Genomic DNA, 14,488 nt, shown 5'->3' with positions numbered 1-14,488 from the left:
TGCACGCTCCCCACGCAAGACTCCATTGCTGAAGAAAAAGCATGTTGAAGCTCTTTTAACCACTTTGCCGCTGCTCACTAGAGCTCTACTGCGGCAAAATGGTTCGTTATCGTCTGGCGAAGTAGACCTACGTCGCTGGACTCCTCCTCTTGTGGGCGGCCCACGCACGCCGCCGGAGGCTCGCTCCCGCTGTATTCAGTCACAGCGGGAGTCGGGCCAGTGGAGGAGCAGCGGCGATCGCCGCTGCTCTTCCCCGATCGTCGGGGAATCGAGTGTGGCGATCCGCCCGCTTATGTAAACAAAGCGGGCGGATCTCCTAAGTGACAGGCAGGGTCAGATTGCAGGATTCAGCATAGCTGAACATGCGATCTGTCCCTGTGTCACATAGTCACCTCCCCCCACACACGTTAGTAAGCACCAGGCATACATTTAACCCTTCCCTCTCCAATAAAGTTAACCCCTTCCCTGTCAGTGTAATTTTTACAGTAACAGTGCATATTTATAGCACTGATTACTGTAGTAATGTCACTGGTACCCCCAAAAGTGTCAAAAATGTCAGTCAAGGGTTCGATCTGTCTGCCGCAATGTAGCAGTCCCGCAAAAAAAAATCGCAGATTGCCGCCATTACTCGTTAAAAAAAAAAAAACACCAAAAACGACAGAAATCTTTCCCTTAGTTAGTAAACACAATAACTTTTGCGCAAACTAATCAAAATACGCTTATTGCGATTTTTTTTTACCAAAAGAAAACAAATTGGCCTAAAATGATAAAAAAAATTTGATTTTTACATTTTTTGGGGGGAATTTCATATAAAAAAATGTGAAAAATATTATTATTTTTTCAAAATTGTCGCTCTTTTTTTGTTTATAGCGCAAAAAGTAAAAATCGCACAGTTGATCAAATACCACCAAAAGAAAGCTCTGTTTGTGGGAAAAAAAGGACGTAAATTTAGTTTGGATACAGCGTTGCATGACCGCGCAATTGTCAGTTAAAGTCGCACAGTGCCGAATCGCAAAAAGTGGCCTGGACGTAAGACAGCAAAATCCTCCGGTGGTAAAGTGGTTAAAGTTTTCTGCACATAATTTAGACAAGCCTGTGAAATACTGGGAGTAAATAGTCTGGTCAGGTGACACCAAAATAGAACTCTTTGGATGCCATAATACACACCATGTTTGGAGGTCACATGGCACATCACCCCAAAAACACCCCCATACCAACAGTGAAGTTTGGAGGTGGGAACATCATGGTGTGGGCGGGGCTGTTTTTCAGCATACGGTACCGGCAAACTTCATATCATTGAAGGAAAGATGAATAGAATAATGTACCAAGACATTCTAGATGAAAATCTGCGGCCATCTTCCAGGATGATGAAAATGAAACGAGGAAGGACATTTCAGGAAGACAATGATCCCAAACACAAAGCCAAGGAAACTCTCCATTGGTTTTAAAGGGAAAAAAATCTGCTAGAATGACCCAGCCGATCACCTGACTTGAATCCAATAGAAAATCCATGGAAAGAATTAAAGATCAGAGATCATAGAAGAGGCCCACGGAAACCTTCAAGATTTGAAGACTATTTGTGTGGAAGAATGGGCCAAAATCCCACCTGAGCATCGCATGGGACTAGTTTCTCCATACAGGAGCCTGCATCTTGAAGCTGTCATTACCAACAAAGGTTCTCCTCCTGCTCGCTAGCTCCCTTATAACCTCTTCCCATGCTCGCCTCCAGGACTTCTCCTGAGCCTCTCCCATCCTCTGGAATGCTCTACCCCAATCTGTCTCACTATCTCCTACTTTGTTCACATTCAAACGATCCCTAAAAACACATCTCTTCAGAGAAACCTATCTGGCAACCACTTAACAATTGTACTTCTATTTTCTCCATCAGGCCATACCCCACAGTTATTACCTCTTGTATCTCTTGACTCTCCCTCTTAGATTGTAAGCTCTAACGAGCAGGGTCCTCTGATTCCTACTGTGTTAAAGTGTATTGTATTTGTACTAGGGGTAGGCCAATATGGTTTTTCCAGGGCCTTTACTGATATTTTGGTCACAAAGTATCGGCATCGGCTGATATGGGCCGATATTCTGCACATTCAATCACACATCCAATGCAGAGTGACCAGTGCCCCCATCAATGCAGCAGAGTGACCAGTGCCCCCATCCAATGCAGAGTGACCAGTGCCCCCATCCAATGCAGAGTGACCAGTGCCCCCAACAATGCAGAGTGACCAGTGCCCCCAACAATGCAGAGTGACCAGTGCCCCCATCCAATGCAGAGTGACCAGTGCCCCCAACAATGCAGAGTGACCAGTGCCCCCAACAATGCAGAGTGACCAGTGCCCTCATCCAATGCAGAGTGACCAGTGCCACCATACAATGCAGAGGGACCAGTGCCCCCATCCAATGCAGAGTGACCAATACCCCCAACAATGCAGAGTGACCAGTGCCCTCATCCAATGCAGAGTGACCTGTGCCCCCATCCAATGCAGAGTGACCTGTGCCCCCATCCAATGCAGAGTGACCTGTGCCCACCAAAAATGCAGAGTGACCTGTGCCCACCAAAAATGCAGAGTGACCAGTGCCCCCATTGAGCAGAGTGACCAGTGCCCCCATCCAATGCAGAGTGACCAGTGCCCCCATCCAATGCAGAGTGACCTGTGCCCCCAACAATGCAGAGTGACCAGTGCCCCCAACAATGCAGAGTGACCAGTGCCCCCAACAATGCAGAGTGACCAGTGCCCCCAACAATGCAGAGTAACCAGTGCCCCCAACAATGCAGAGTGACCAGTGCCCCCAACAATGCAGAGTGACCAGTGCCCCCATCCAATGCAGAGTGACCAGTGCCCCCAACAATGCAGAGTGACCAGTGCCCCCAACAATGCAGAGTGACCAGTGCCCTCATCCAATGCAGAGTGACCAGTGCCACCATCCAATGCAGAGGGACCAGTGCCCCCATCCAATGCAGAGTGACCAATACCCCCAACAATGCAGAGTGACCAGTGCCCTCATCCAATGCAGAGTGACCAGTGCCCCCAACAATGCAGAGTGACCAGTGCCCCCAACAATGCAGAGTGACCAGTGCCCCCAACAATGCAGAGTGACCAGTGCCCCCAACAATGCAGAGTGACCAGTGCCCCCATCCAATGCAGAGTGACCCGTGCCCCCATCCAATGCAGAGTGACCAGTGCCCCCATCCAATGCAGAGTGACCAGTGCCCACCAAAAATGCAGAGTGACCAGTTCCCCCAACAATGCAGAGTGACCAGTGCCCCCATCCAATGCAGAGTGACCAGTGCCCCCATCCAATGCAGAGTGACCAGTGCCCCCATCCAATGCAGAGTGACCAGTGCATGGGGATTAGAGCACCGCCTGATTACACAGAGCAGGGTTCTTCCGCTTACCCGGCGCGGGCGCTGTCATACGAAGTTCCGCCTTCTGCACCAGCTCCTGTGATAGAAGTCACCGGTGTAGATCCCTAATTTCTACTGTCTACCCTCAAGTTGTAAAGTGCTGCGTAAACTGTCGGCGCTATATAAATCTTATATAATAACAATAATAATAATAACAATAATAATAATAACTTTGTACAAAGTATTATAAACCCTTTCACACTGGGGTGGTGCGCTTGTGGGGCAGTAAAAAAATCCTGAAAGCAGCATCTTTGGAGCATGTTTGGAACGCTACAAAAAGCACCTCAAATGCGCCTCTCTCTATTGCAATGAACGAGAAACGCCTGAAAAGCATCTGAAAAGCACTTTAAAGGAGCTTAAAAAGCGCCTGAAATTGGTTATTGAAGCCATTTTTTAGTCACGTGTCCTTAAAAAAAAGCGCACCACTAACTGCTGAAAAGCGATGCAAAAACGCTCAGTGTTTTATGGGCAGTTTCAGTGTGAAGGGCTCTAAATAAATTTCAGTTGGCGTGTTCAATACTTTTTCCCTGCATCATTCCATTTTATTACACGTAACTTTGTTTCTGAACGTATTTGTTTTGGTGTCTCTGTATGTATGGATTGCATGGGTTGTTACCGACACGTGGTGAACATTTTATGTCAATAGAACCTTTAGAAATATATTAACCCAGAAACATGGTGACGTGTTCAATACTTATTTTACCCCCCTGTATATAACCTTCTTATTTTAGGTATTTAACACTTAATCAGTTCTGGACCGGAAGAACTGATTAACTACTTAAGCCCCGGAAGATTTTACCCCATTCCTGACCAGGGCCTATTTTGCGATTCGGCACTGCGTTACTTTAACGGACAGTTGCGCGGTCGTGCGACACTGTACCTAAACTAATTTGACATCCTTTTTTCCCACAAACAGAGCTTTCTTTTGGTGGTATTTGATCACCTGTGCGATTTTTTTGATCATGCGCTATAAACAAAAAAAGAGCGTCAATTTAGCAAAAATAACAATATTTTTCACATTTTTTTATATGAAATTCCCCCCAAAAAAATGTAAAAATCTAAATTTTTTAACATTTTCGGCCAATTTGTTTTATGCTACATATGTTTGGTAAAAAAAATCGCAAAAAGTGTATTTTGATTGGTTTGCGCAAAAGTTATCGCGTTTACTAACAAAGGGAAAGATTTATATCATTTTTGTTGTTTCTTTTTTTAACGCGTAATGGCGGCGATCTGCGATTTTTTTTGCGGGACTTCGACATTGCGGCGGACAGATCGGACCCCTAACTGACATTTTTGACACTTTTGGGGTTACCAGTGACATTACTGCAGTAATCAGTGCTATACATATGCACTGTTACTGTAAAAATTACATTGGCAGTAAAGGAGTTAACTGCATTGGAGAGGGAGGGGTTAAGTGTGTCCTAGGGGCGTGTTTCTAACTGTGATTGGCTGTGGCTACTAGTGTAAGAACAGAGATCAACGGTCCTACATAGTAGAACCGTCTGATCTCCATTCTTACACAGGGAAGAATGACAGGCGGCTTTGTTTACACTAGCCGCCTGCCTTTCTTCCGGTGTAACGGACAATCGCGAGTGCCCGGCGGATATCGGGGCCGCCGGGCACACGTGCGGGGGGTCCATGACCGCGCGGGAGCGGGAGTGCGCCTCCGGCGGCGCGCGCTCGCTCCCTAGAGCCTCACAGGCCAGCGACGTAGTACTACGTTGCTTTGCCTGTGAGGGGCTGACCGCCGCAGTAAATACGCAGTCAGGCGGCGGTGGGCAAGCGGTTAATGACCAGGCCATTTTTTTGCGATTTGGCACTGCATTAATTTAACCGAAAATTGCGCGGTCGTGCGACACTGTACCCAAATAAAACATTTTTCCCACAAATAGAGCTTTCTTTTGGTGGTATTTGATCACCTCTGTGATTTTTATTTTTTGCGCTATAAACAAAAAAAGCGCAACAATTCTGAAAAAAAAAAAACAATATTTTTTACTTTCTGCTATATAACATTCACAAAAAGAAAAAAATTAAAAAATCTAATTTTTTCATCATTTTAGGCCAATTTGATTCTGCTACATATTTTTGGTAAAAACATAAATCGCAATAAGCGTGTTTTGATTGGTTTGTGCAAAAGTTATCGCGTCTACAAACTAGGGGAAAGATTTATGTCATTTTATTTATTTATTTTTACTAGTAATGGTGGCGATCTGCGATTTTTAGGGGGACTGCGACATTGCGGCAGACAGATCGGACCCCTAACTGACATTTTTGGCACTTTTGGGGGGACCAGTGACATTACTATAGTAATCAGTGCTAAAAATATGCACTGTCACTGTACTAATGACACTGGCATGGAAGGGGTTAACCTATTGGGTGATCAAGGGGTTAAAAGTGAGCCTAGGGGAGTGTTTACTAACTGTGGGGGTTGTGGCTTGTGAAATGACCATAGAGACATGTGATCCTATATAGAAGGATGACAGGAGCTCTGTGATCATTCCAGAGAGAAGAACGGTTGGCTGTGTATATAACAGCTGACCGTCCTTCTCTCTTAGCGGGGAGCGATCGCGGGTGCCCGGCTGCAATCGCGGGCGTAGGCCATGTGCATCGGCATCGCCGCTGCCTAGTGGGGGCGCTCGCCCCCCAACACCACGCGCGCGACCAATGTAGTACTATGGTGTTTCGCACAGCCGAGCCAGCCTGCCGCCGTAAAACTGCGGCGGGCGGTCGGCAAGTGGTTAATAAGTGCCGTCACCAGGGCCATCTTTAACGCAGGGCAAAAGGGGAAGCTGCCCCGGGCCCATTCATTGTTGTGGGGCCCAAAGCAGCTGCCCCCTGAGCCCGCGCTACCCGCAAATAGTTTATTAGAGAATTTGGGAGGGCCCAAAAAAATGTTTGCCCTGGGCCCAATCAGTAAGAAAAATGGCCCTGGCCGTCACACACATAATTGTTATGCACACCTCACAGAGAACATAATGACCACAGCTTGATAATTATTTTGATACACCTTTGGCGCAAAGTTTTTGTATTTATATTGTTTTTTTTTTTTCACCTCAATGTAAGTCTATGTGTTGATGCGCAGATAGGTGTTTACAGGCGTATTAGGAGAGAAGCGTTTACGGGCTGGAAAAAAAAATAATCATCAAAAACACATACAGAAGAGCAGCTTTTGAGCAGAAAAAAACTCTTGACGTGCCGAAACGCGTGTAAAGGTGTCTAAATGCTAGACATGTTTAGGCATGTTTGAGCATTATTGCATTCAAACGGCCAAAATAAATAAATATTCTGGCCGATGGAATCTGTTAGCCCCCGTTCACACTAAGGCGACCTGTGAGGCGACCTGGTCGCCTCACAGGTCGCCGCAGGTCGCCTCCCATAGGGAAGCTACGGACCCGTTCTAATAGGAGCGACATAAGTCGCTCCGACTTAGAAAAAGGGTCCGGAGCTTCTTTGGGGTGACCAGGAGGCGACCGCCATAGACTTCAATGTTATGAAGTCCGTGGCGGCCGCTCCGAGGTCGCGGCGCGCTGCTCGCACCGCGATCTCTGAGGTCGCCCCGGGAAGTAGCGTTGTGTGTATGTGAACCGGCGCTTAATGCTGAAACACTTGAAGCATGTAAACGCACCTAAATACATGTGCAATACCCGGCTTTAGGCAGCCAGGAGCTCTGGCATACAGAAAAGAAAAGCGAACGCCCGGTGTGAATGAGACCTCGGGTTATTGGTTTGGGCTGGATTGATGATCATATTATTTTGATAGTTTAGCGCTATTGTTTTATTTTACAAGGATTTACCAGTGCCAATTTATTTTTTCATGTCATGGACGTTTTTTATCAGTTTTAGAAATTGGATTCAAAGTTTGTAAAAAATTGTGTAACATTTTTTTACATAATATTGTATCTGTATCTTCTGAAGAAGTAGATTTATTATCTGGGAAATACATTGAGTATTACCCCATCCTACTGTGACCGAATGAAAACGTGTTCTTTTAGGAAAATGAAAATATGTTACTGATCAGCAAGGAGATGAGATTTGCCAATGATGGAGTGCCAGACCCAAAGCGGGTAGTTAAGATGTGTTGGTGGTGGAGCCCTGGCCCTCAGAGCAGGTAATTGAGATGTAATGGTGCTGGAGCCCTAGACCGCAGAGCAGGTAGATGAGGTGTGTTGATGGTGGAGCCCTGGACCTCAGAGCGGGTAGTTGAGATGTGCCGGTGGTGGAGCCCTGGTCCTTAGAGCGGGTAGTTGAGATGTGCTGGTGGCGGAGCCCTAGACCTCAGAGCAGGTAGATGAAGTGTGTTGGTGGTGGAGCCCTGGACCACAGAGCAGGTAATTGAGATGTGCTGGTGGTGAAGCCCTAGACAGCAGAGCAGGTAGATGAAGTGTGTTGGTGGTGGATCCCTGGACCTCAGAGTGGGTAGTTGAGATGTGCTGGTGGTGGATCCCTGGACCTCAGAGCAAGTAGTTGAGATGTGCTGGTGGTGGAGTCCTGGTCCTCAGAGCGGGTAGTTGAGATGTGCTGGTGTTGGAGCCCTGGTCCTTAGAGCGGGTAGTTGAGATGTGCCGGTGGTGGAGCCCTGGACCTCAGAGCAAGTAGTTGAGATGTGCTGGTGGTGGAGTCCTGGTCCTTAGAGCGGGTAGTTGAGATGAGCCAGTGGTAGAGCACTGGACCCCAGAGCAGGTAGTTGAGTTGGGCTGGTAGTGTAGTACTGGACCCCAGAGCAGTTAGTTGAGATGTGCTGGTGCTGGAGTGATGGAATCCAGAAGGGACAGTTGAGATGTGCCAGTGGTGGGGCACCAGACCCAGAGCAGGTAGTTCAGTCCTTCCGGTGGTAGAGGGTCATCCCCTAGACTCTAGGGCCTAGAGTGAGTGGTTGATATGTGCTGGTGGTGGAGTGACGGACACCAGAGCAGGTATATGAGATGTGCTTGTAGTGGAGAGCTGGACCTCAGAGTGGGTGGTTGAGATGTGCTGGTGGTAGAGTGCTGGACCCCATAGTGGGTAGTTGAAATGTGCTGGTGGTGGAGCGCTAGACTTAGAGAAGTTAGTTCAATCATGCTGGTGGTAAAGTGCCATACCTTAGAATGAGTAGTTGGGATTTCAGAGTGGGTAGTTGGGATGAGCAAGTGGTGTGACACTGGACCCCAGAACCAGTAGTTAGGATGTGCTGATGGTAGAACTCTGGACCAAACAGCAGTGTTGGTGGTGGGGCTCTGGTCCCCAGAAAAGGTCATTGAGATGTGTTGGTGGTGGAACACCGTACCCAGAGCAGTTATTTGAGATGTGCCAGTGGTGGAGCGCTGGACCCCAGAGTGAGTAGTTGAGACGTGCTGATGGTGGAGTGCTGGACCCTATAGCAGATAGTTGAAATGTGCCCGTGGTGGATTGCTGGTCCCCATAGACGGTAGTTGAGATGTGCTGGTGGTGGGTGGATATAGGAAGATGTATGGACAACCTACACATGTGCTGATTTGGATCATTTTTATGTGTAATTTAAAAATGTATCAACAACAAAAGATTGTGTAGCCATTCTGTATGTTTTATTCAGTTGTTATTGTGACACTTTGTTTCCTGTTCCAATCTGTTATTTGTGGGTTAGAGGCGCAATACATAATATGGGACATGGTGTACACATTATTTAGGGAACACCAAATGAAAACATAGCGGTGGGCGGCCGTCCATTTATACAGAATTAAAGTAAATTGAAAGGCAACTTTTTGTAAATTATTATTCGTTTGGGATTAATGTCCTAGTTACACAACACAAAGGGACGCTAAATTGATCCAAAGTAAGAGGAAATCCTCATTTGGAAGATTCCCCCTCTATTCCTGTTCTGGTGACCAATTTAATATTTTGGCACATGGTATCGCTTTCTATACTGGTGACAATAGTGACCCCAAGAGAAATGGAGAGGAAGAATTTCGCCAATGGGACAGCAATAAAAACATGAAAGAGGGCCTAACCCCTCACTACCACCTCCAAAATAGAAAAAACAAAGTTCTGACTGTAGATACACAGAATCCCTCCATCACAGAACTAGAATTACATTCTTATAATGGCGGAACTGTCTTTATTCTGTCCCCTCGCGTCTGGGTGAGTCCAATGGACGCCTTTTACCTCCAAACATCATATTGTGGATTGTTAGCACATATGACACAGAATATTGTCACAGCAAAAGATAAAACCTTGAAATGGAGATATGCTATATTACCAAAAGTATTGAGACGCCTGCCTTTACACCCACATGAACTTTAATGGCATCCCAGTCTTAGTCCGTAGGGTTCAATATTGAGTTGGCCCATCCTTTGCAGCTATAACAGCTTCAACTCTTCTGGGAAGGCCGTCCACAAGGTTTAGGAGTGTCTATGGGAATGTTTGACCTTTCTTCCAGAGGCACATATGTGAGGTCAGACACGAATTTTGGGGAGAAGGTATGGCTCGCAATCTCCGCTCTAATTCATTCCAAAGGTGTTCTATTGGGTTTGCGGCCCCGACTCTGTGCAGGCCAGTCAAGTTCCTCCACCCCAAACTCACTCATCCATGTCTTTATGGACCTTGCTTTGTGCAGTGGTGCGCAGTCATGTTGGAACAGGAAGGGGCCATCCCCAAACTCCTCCCACAAAGTTGGGAGCATGAAATTGTCCAAAATATCTTGGTATGCTGACGCCTTAAGAGTTCCCTTCACTGGAACTAAAGGGCCAAGCCCAACCCCTGAAAAACAACCCCCACACCATAATCCCCCCTCCACCAAATGATTTGGACCAGTGCACAAAGCAAGGTCCATAAAGACATGGATGAGCGAGTTTGGGGTGGAGGAACTTGACTGGCCTGCACAGAGTCCTGAGCTCAAGCCGATATCACCTTTGGGATGAATTTGGGATAATCACCTTTGGGATGAATTAGAGCGCAGACTGTGAGCCAGACCTTCTCCCCCAACATCAGTGCCTGACCTCACAAATGCGCTTCTGGAAGAATGGTCAAACATTCCCATAGACACTCCTAAACCTTGTGGACGGCCTTCCCAGAAGAGTTGAAGCTGTTATAGGTGCAAAGGGTGGGCCAACTCAATATTGAACCCTACGGACTAAGACTGGGATGCCATTAAAGTTCATGTGCGTTTAAAGGCCGGCGTCCCAATACTTTTGGTTATATAGTGTATTTGGGGGTATTCAGTTGTCAGGTATTTTCCCTCCGGTTGTGTCCCGGGCTCATGTGACAACCTTGCAGAGATTGCAGCGTCAGTCACAAGTCTGGTGACACCTGGTTTTCCGGATTCAAGTGGTTGTGATCAGATAAACTCTCAGTAAAACAGAAGCTGGTGGACCGGGAGTAAGGGGGTGGAAGAGGTCAGGCAGAGTTCAGGGCTGATCTGAACTTTCACAATTCCGAATTATTTTGTCAGCCGCTGGAACATTGCGTTCTGCCGCGATGCTGACATCATGGGAGGGGAGGTGGGACCGCCACTACGAAATGATATCGTACTTTTACTTTATAACATTCTGCGCTGCTGTTGGTAACGTCACTGCAACTCCGAAGGGCTCGCCGCTCGTCTGCTGTAAGTAGCACCATTGATTGTTAGTACATAGCATTGTGATTTCTGATGAATTGCTCATTCTCATTATTCTGTACCTCGGTCTTAACGTTGGGGGGAGGGGGGGGGGTAAAGTCAGAGTCTGTAGAGGGTGGGGGCACAGCATGGCACAGGTTCATTTTTATATTATATGCAGAAAACTACTTAAAGCCCATCTGTGTATAGCAATTCTGTACTGTTTTGGATTCAACAACACGCTTCAGGCTATCCGCAGCTCTGTATACCAGCTCATGGCTACCTCTATACCAACTTGTGCCCACCTTTATATCAGCCCATGCCTACCTCTATACCAGCCCATAACCACCTACATATCCACCTGTGGCAACCTCTATACCAGCCTGTGCCAACCTCTATACCAGTCTATCACCACCACTATACCAGCCTATCACCACCTCTATATTCGCCTGTTCCAACCTCTATACCAGTCTATCACCACCACTATACCAGCCTATCACCACCTCTATACTCGCCTGTTCAAACCTCTATACCAGTCTGTCACCACCACTATACCAGTCTGTCACCACCTCTATACCAGCCTGTGCCAACCTCTAAAATTGTCTATCACCACCACCATACCAGCTTATCACCACCTCTATACTCGCCTGTTCAAACCTCTATACCAGTCTATCACCACCACTATACCAGCCTATCACCACCTCTATACTCGCCTGTTCAAACCTCTATACCAGTCTGTCACCACCACTATACCAGTCTGTCACCACCACTATACCAGTCTGTCACCACCTCTATACCAGCCTGTGCCAACCTCTAAAATTGTCTATCACCACCACTATACCAGCCTATCACCACCTCTATACTCGCCTGTTCAAACCTCTATACCAGTCTATCACCATCTCTATACCAGCCTGTTCCAACCTCTATACCAGCCTGTGCCAACCTCTATACCAGTTTATCACCACCACTATACCAGTCTGTCACCACCTCTATACCAGCCTGTTCCAACCTCTATACTAGTCTATCACCACCACTATACCAGCCTATCACCACCTCTATACCAGCCTGTTCCAACATCTATACCAGTTTATCACCACCAATATACCAGTCTGTCACCACCTCTATACCAGCCTGTGCCAACCTCTATACTAGTCTATCACCACCACTATACCAGCCTATCACCACCTCTATACTCGCTTGTGCCAACCTCTATATCAGTCTGTCACCACCACTATACCAATCTGTCACCACCTCTATAGCCTGTGCCTAACTCTAAACTAGCCTGTGTCTACATCCAAACCAGCTGTGCCAACCCCTATACCAGCCTGTGCCTACCTCCATACCAGCCAATTGAGACCTCTATACCAGCCTATCGCCACCTCTATACCAGCCTGTGACTACCTCTATACCAGCCTATCACGCCCACTATACCAGCCTGTGCCTACCTCTATACCAGCCTATCACCACCTCTATACCAGCCTATTGCCGCCTCTATACCAGCATGTGACTACCTCTGTTCCAGCCTATCAGCAACTCTTTACCACCCCTTGTCACCTCACTACCAGCCTGTTACCACCTCTGAACCAGCCTGTGCCTACCTCTATACCAGCCTATCACCACCTCTATACCAGCCTGTGCTCACTTCTATATTAGCCTGTGCCTACCGCTTTACCAGCCTACCACTACCTCTACCAGCCTGTGCCTACCTTTATATCAGCCTATCACCTCCTCTATACTAGGCTCTGCCACCTCTATACTAGCCTATTGATACCTCTTTATCAGCCTGTGCCCACCTCCATATTAGCCTCTGCTCCATTTTACCAGCCTGTGTCCAATTCTATTCCAGCCTATCACCACCTCTGTACAAGCCTGTGCCCACCTCTGTACAAGCCTGTGCCCACCTCTATACCAATCTCTTGCCTCTCTATACTAGTTTGTCACCACCTATCAGCCTGCGCCCACCTCCATATTAGCTTCTGCCCTCTCTTTACCAACCTATGCCCAAATCATATGAACCTACCACTAAAGCAGCCTGTGCTGACCTCTCCACCAGCCTTTGCCCTCATGTATACCCTCTGAACCAGTCTGTGCCCACTATTCTATTCTATTTACACCTTTATATCAGCCTGTTGTCACCACTATACCAGACTGTGCCCACCTCTGTACTACCCTATGTACACCCCTATACCAGTCTGTGCCCACCTCTATTCTGTCCTATTTACACCTTTATATCAGCCTGTTCCCACCAACATACCAGACTGTGCCCGCCTCTGTACTACCCTATTTACACCTCTATACTAGCCTGTGCATACCTCTTTGCCCCAGCTGGTACAGGCACAGGGTATGTGGTGTATTTGTGTCTCTGTAACATTGGCAGAAAGGGTAGAAGATAGACCCTAGGAATGGGCACTAATATGGGAGAGATATCCATGAATATATTCAGAACTGTTCTGGTCTCTAATTAGATCCAGGTGGTCAGCGGGCGGCTTAGAGGGTGTCAGGCAGTGAAGGTCGATCCTGGTGAGAATTGCCGCTCCACAACAGCTGGGCTTCATCTGCTGCCAAAACTTCCAGAAAGATGGAAAATCACCAAATCTCTGATAACTGACAAGTAACCAATCAGATTTGATGTGATTACTGGAGGATGGACACTGATTGGCCGTGTTGGTCGCTTTATCAAGGAATCCTGGATTACTGAGCTTTTCCTCTGTTAGTAAATTTCCACCGGGAAAATGTTCCCATTCTGCTCTATGGAAAGGGAGCATTACAAAAAGGAGAGAAGGTGGGGGACTGGACCCAGAAATGGCCCAACTCCTAAGGCCCATACATACGATGCAAAAATTGGACGAAAAATACCGCTTTCTAAGCTATTGTAGGATAATGCAGGGGCGTAACTACAGGGGTTGCAGGGGTTGCAATTGCTACCGGGCCCCATGCTCCAGGGGGCCCGGTAGCAAACCAGTGGGTGAACTTCCAGGATCTCAAAGGTCAAACTTGCGACCGGGCCCTGGCATTGCACCATTGTGGGGAGGCCCCAAGATTGCAGGAAGGGGACCCACTGCAGAACTTGTGAAAGGATCCTGCTGTGGGACCGTAATAAAAGGCCATGCAACGAGAGTAAAGAGCCCCAGGATTAGTGGGAAGAGCCCCGGGCTTGAAGGGAAGGGCCCCGGCCAAGGGTCTGGGGGGCCCTTCATGGTTTCTTGCATCGGGGCCCTGAAGGTTCTAGTTACGAATCTGGGATAATCGGATCATTAGTACAGAGCTTCCGAGAGCCGATCACAACAGTTCATCCGATATTATCCGATTGGACAAGCACGGAAATTTTTCTCGTACAATACCAGATCATACGACTTTTGTGTAATCAGTACAGTTGTCATTGGAAAATACAAAACAAATACATTACAATACATGACATCATTTACGATTTTGTATTCTGTCGTACAAAAATTTAACGTACGAAAAGTAAACTTTAGTAAAATCTTTAATTTTAAAATGCGACTGGCATGCAAAAAAAAAAAAAGGACGATC

At 47.1% G+C, this 14,488-nt stretch overlaps 1 protein-coding gene across 2 annotated transcripts in view; it reads left to right on the top strand.

Moving 5' to 3' along the window:
- The window catches only part of SLC38A3 (solute carrier family 38 member 3), a 118,204-nt gene that overhangs the window by 35,102 nt on the left and 68,614 nt on the right, over positions 1-14,488 (top strand). Inside the window, exon 1 of one of the 2 annotated variants that reach the window (XM_082265188.1) lies at positions 10,847-10,966. The exons of the other annotated variant lie outside the window; for it this stretch is intronic. The gene's annotated coding sequence lies outside the window, so the exon portion shown is untranslated. Of the gene's footprint in view, positions 1-10,846; positions 10,967-14,488 lie in introns of those variants that run through there. 2 annotated transcript variants of the gene reach the window in all.

The sequence above is a fragment of the Pelophylax lessonae genome (genome assembly GCF_965119305.1).
Source record: "Pelophylax lessonae genome assembly, chromosome: 8".
NCBI lineage: Eukaryota > Metazoa > Chordata > Amphibia > Anura > Ranidae > Pelophylax > Pelophylax lessonae.
The sequence above is the reverse complement of the archived record's forward strand: the minus strand, read 5'-3'. Positions and strand labels throughout refer to the sequence as shown.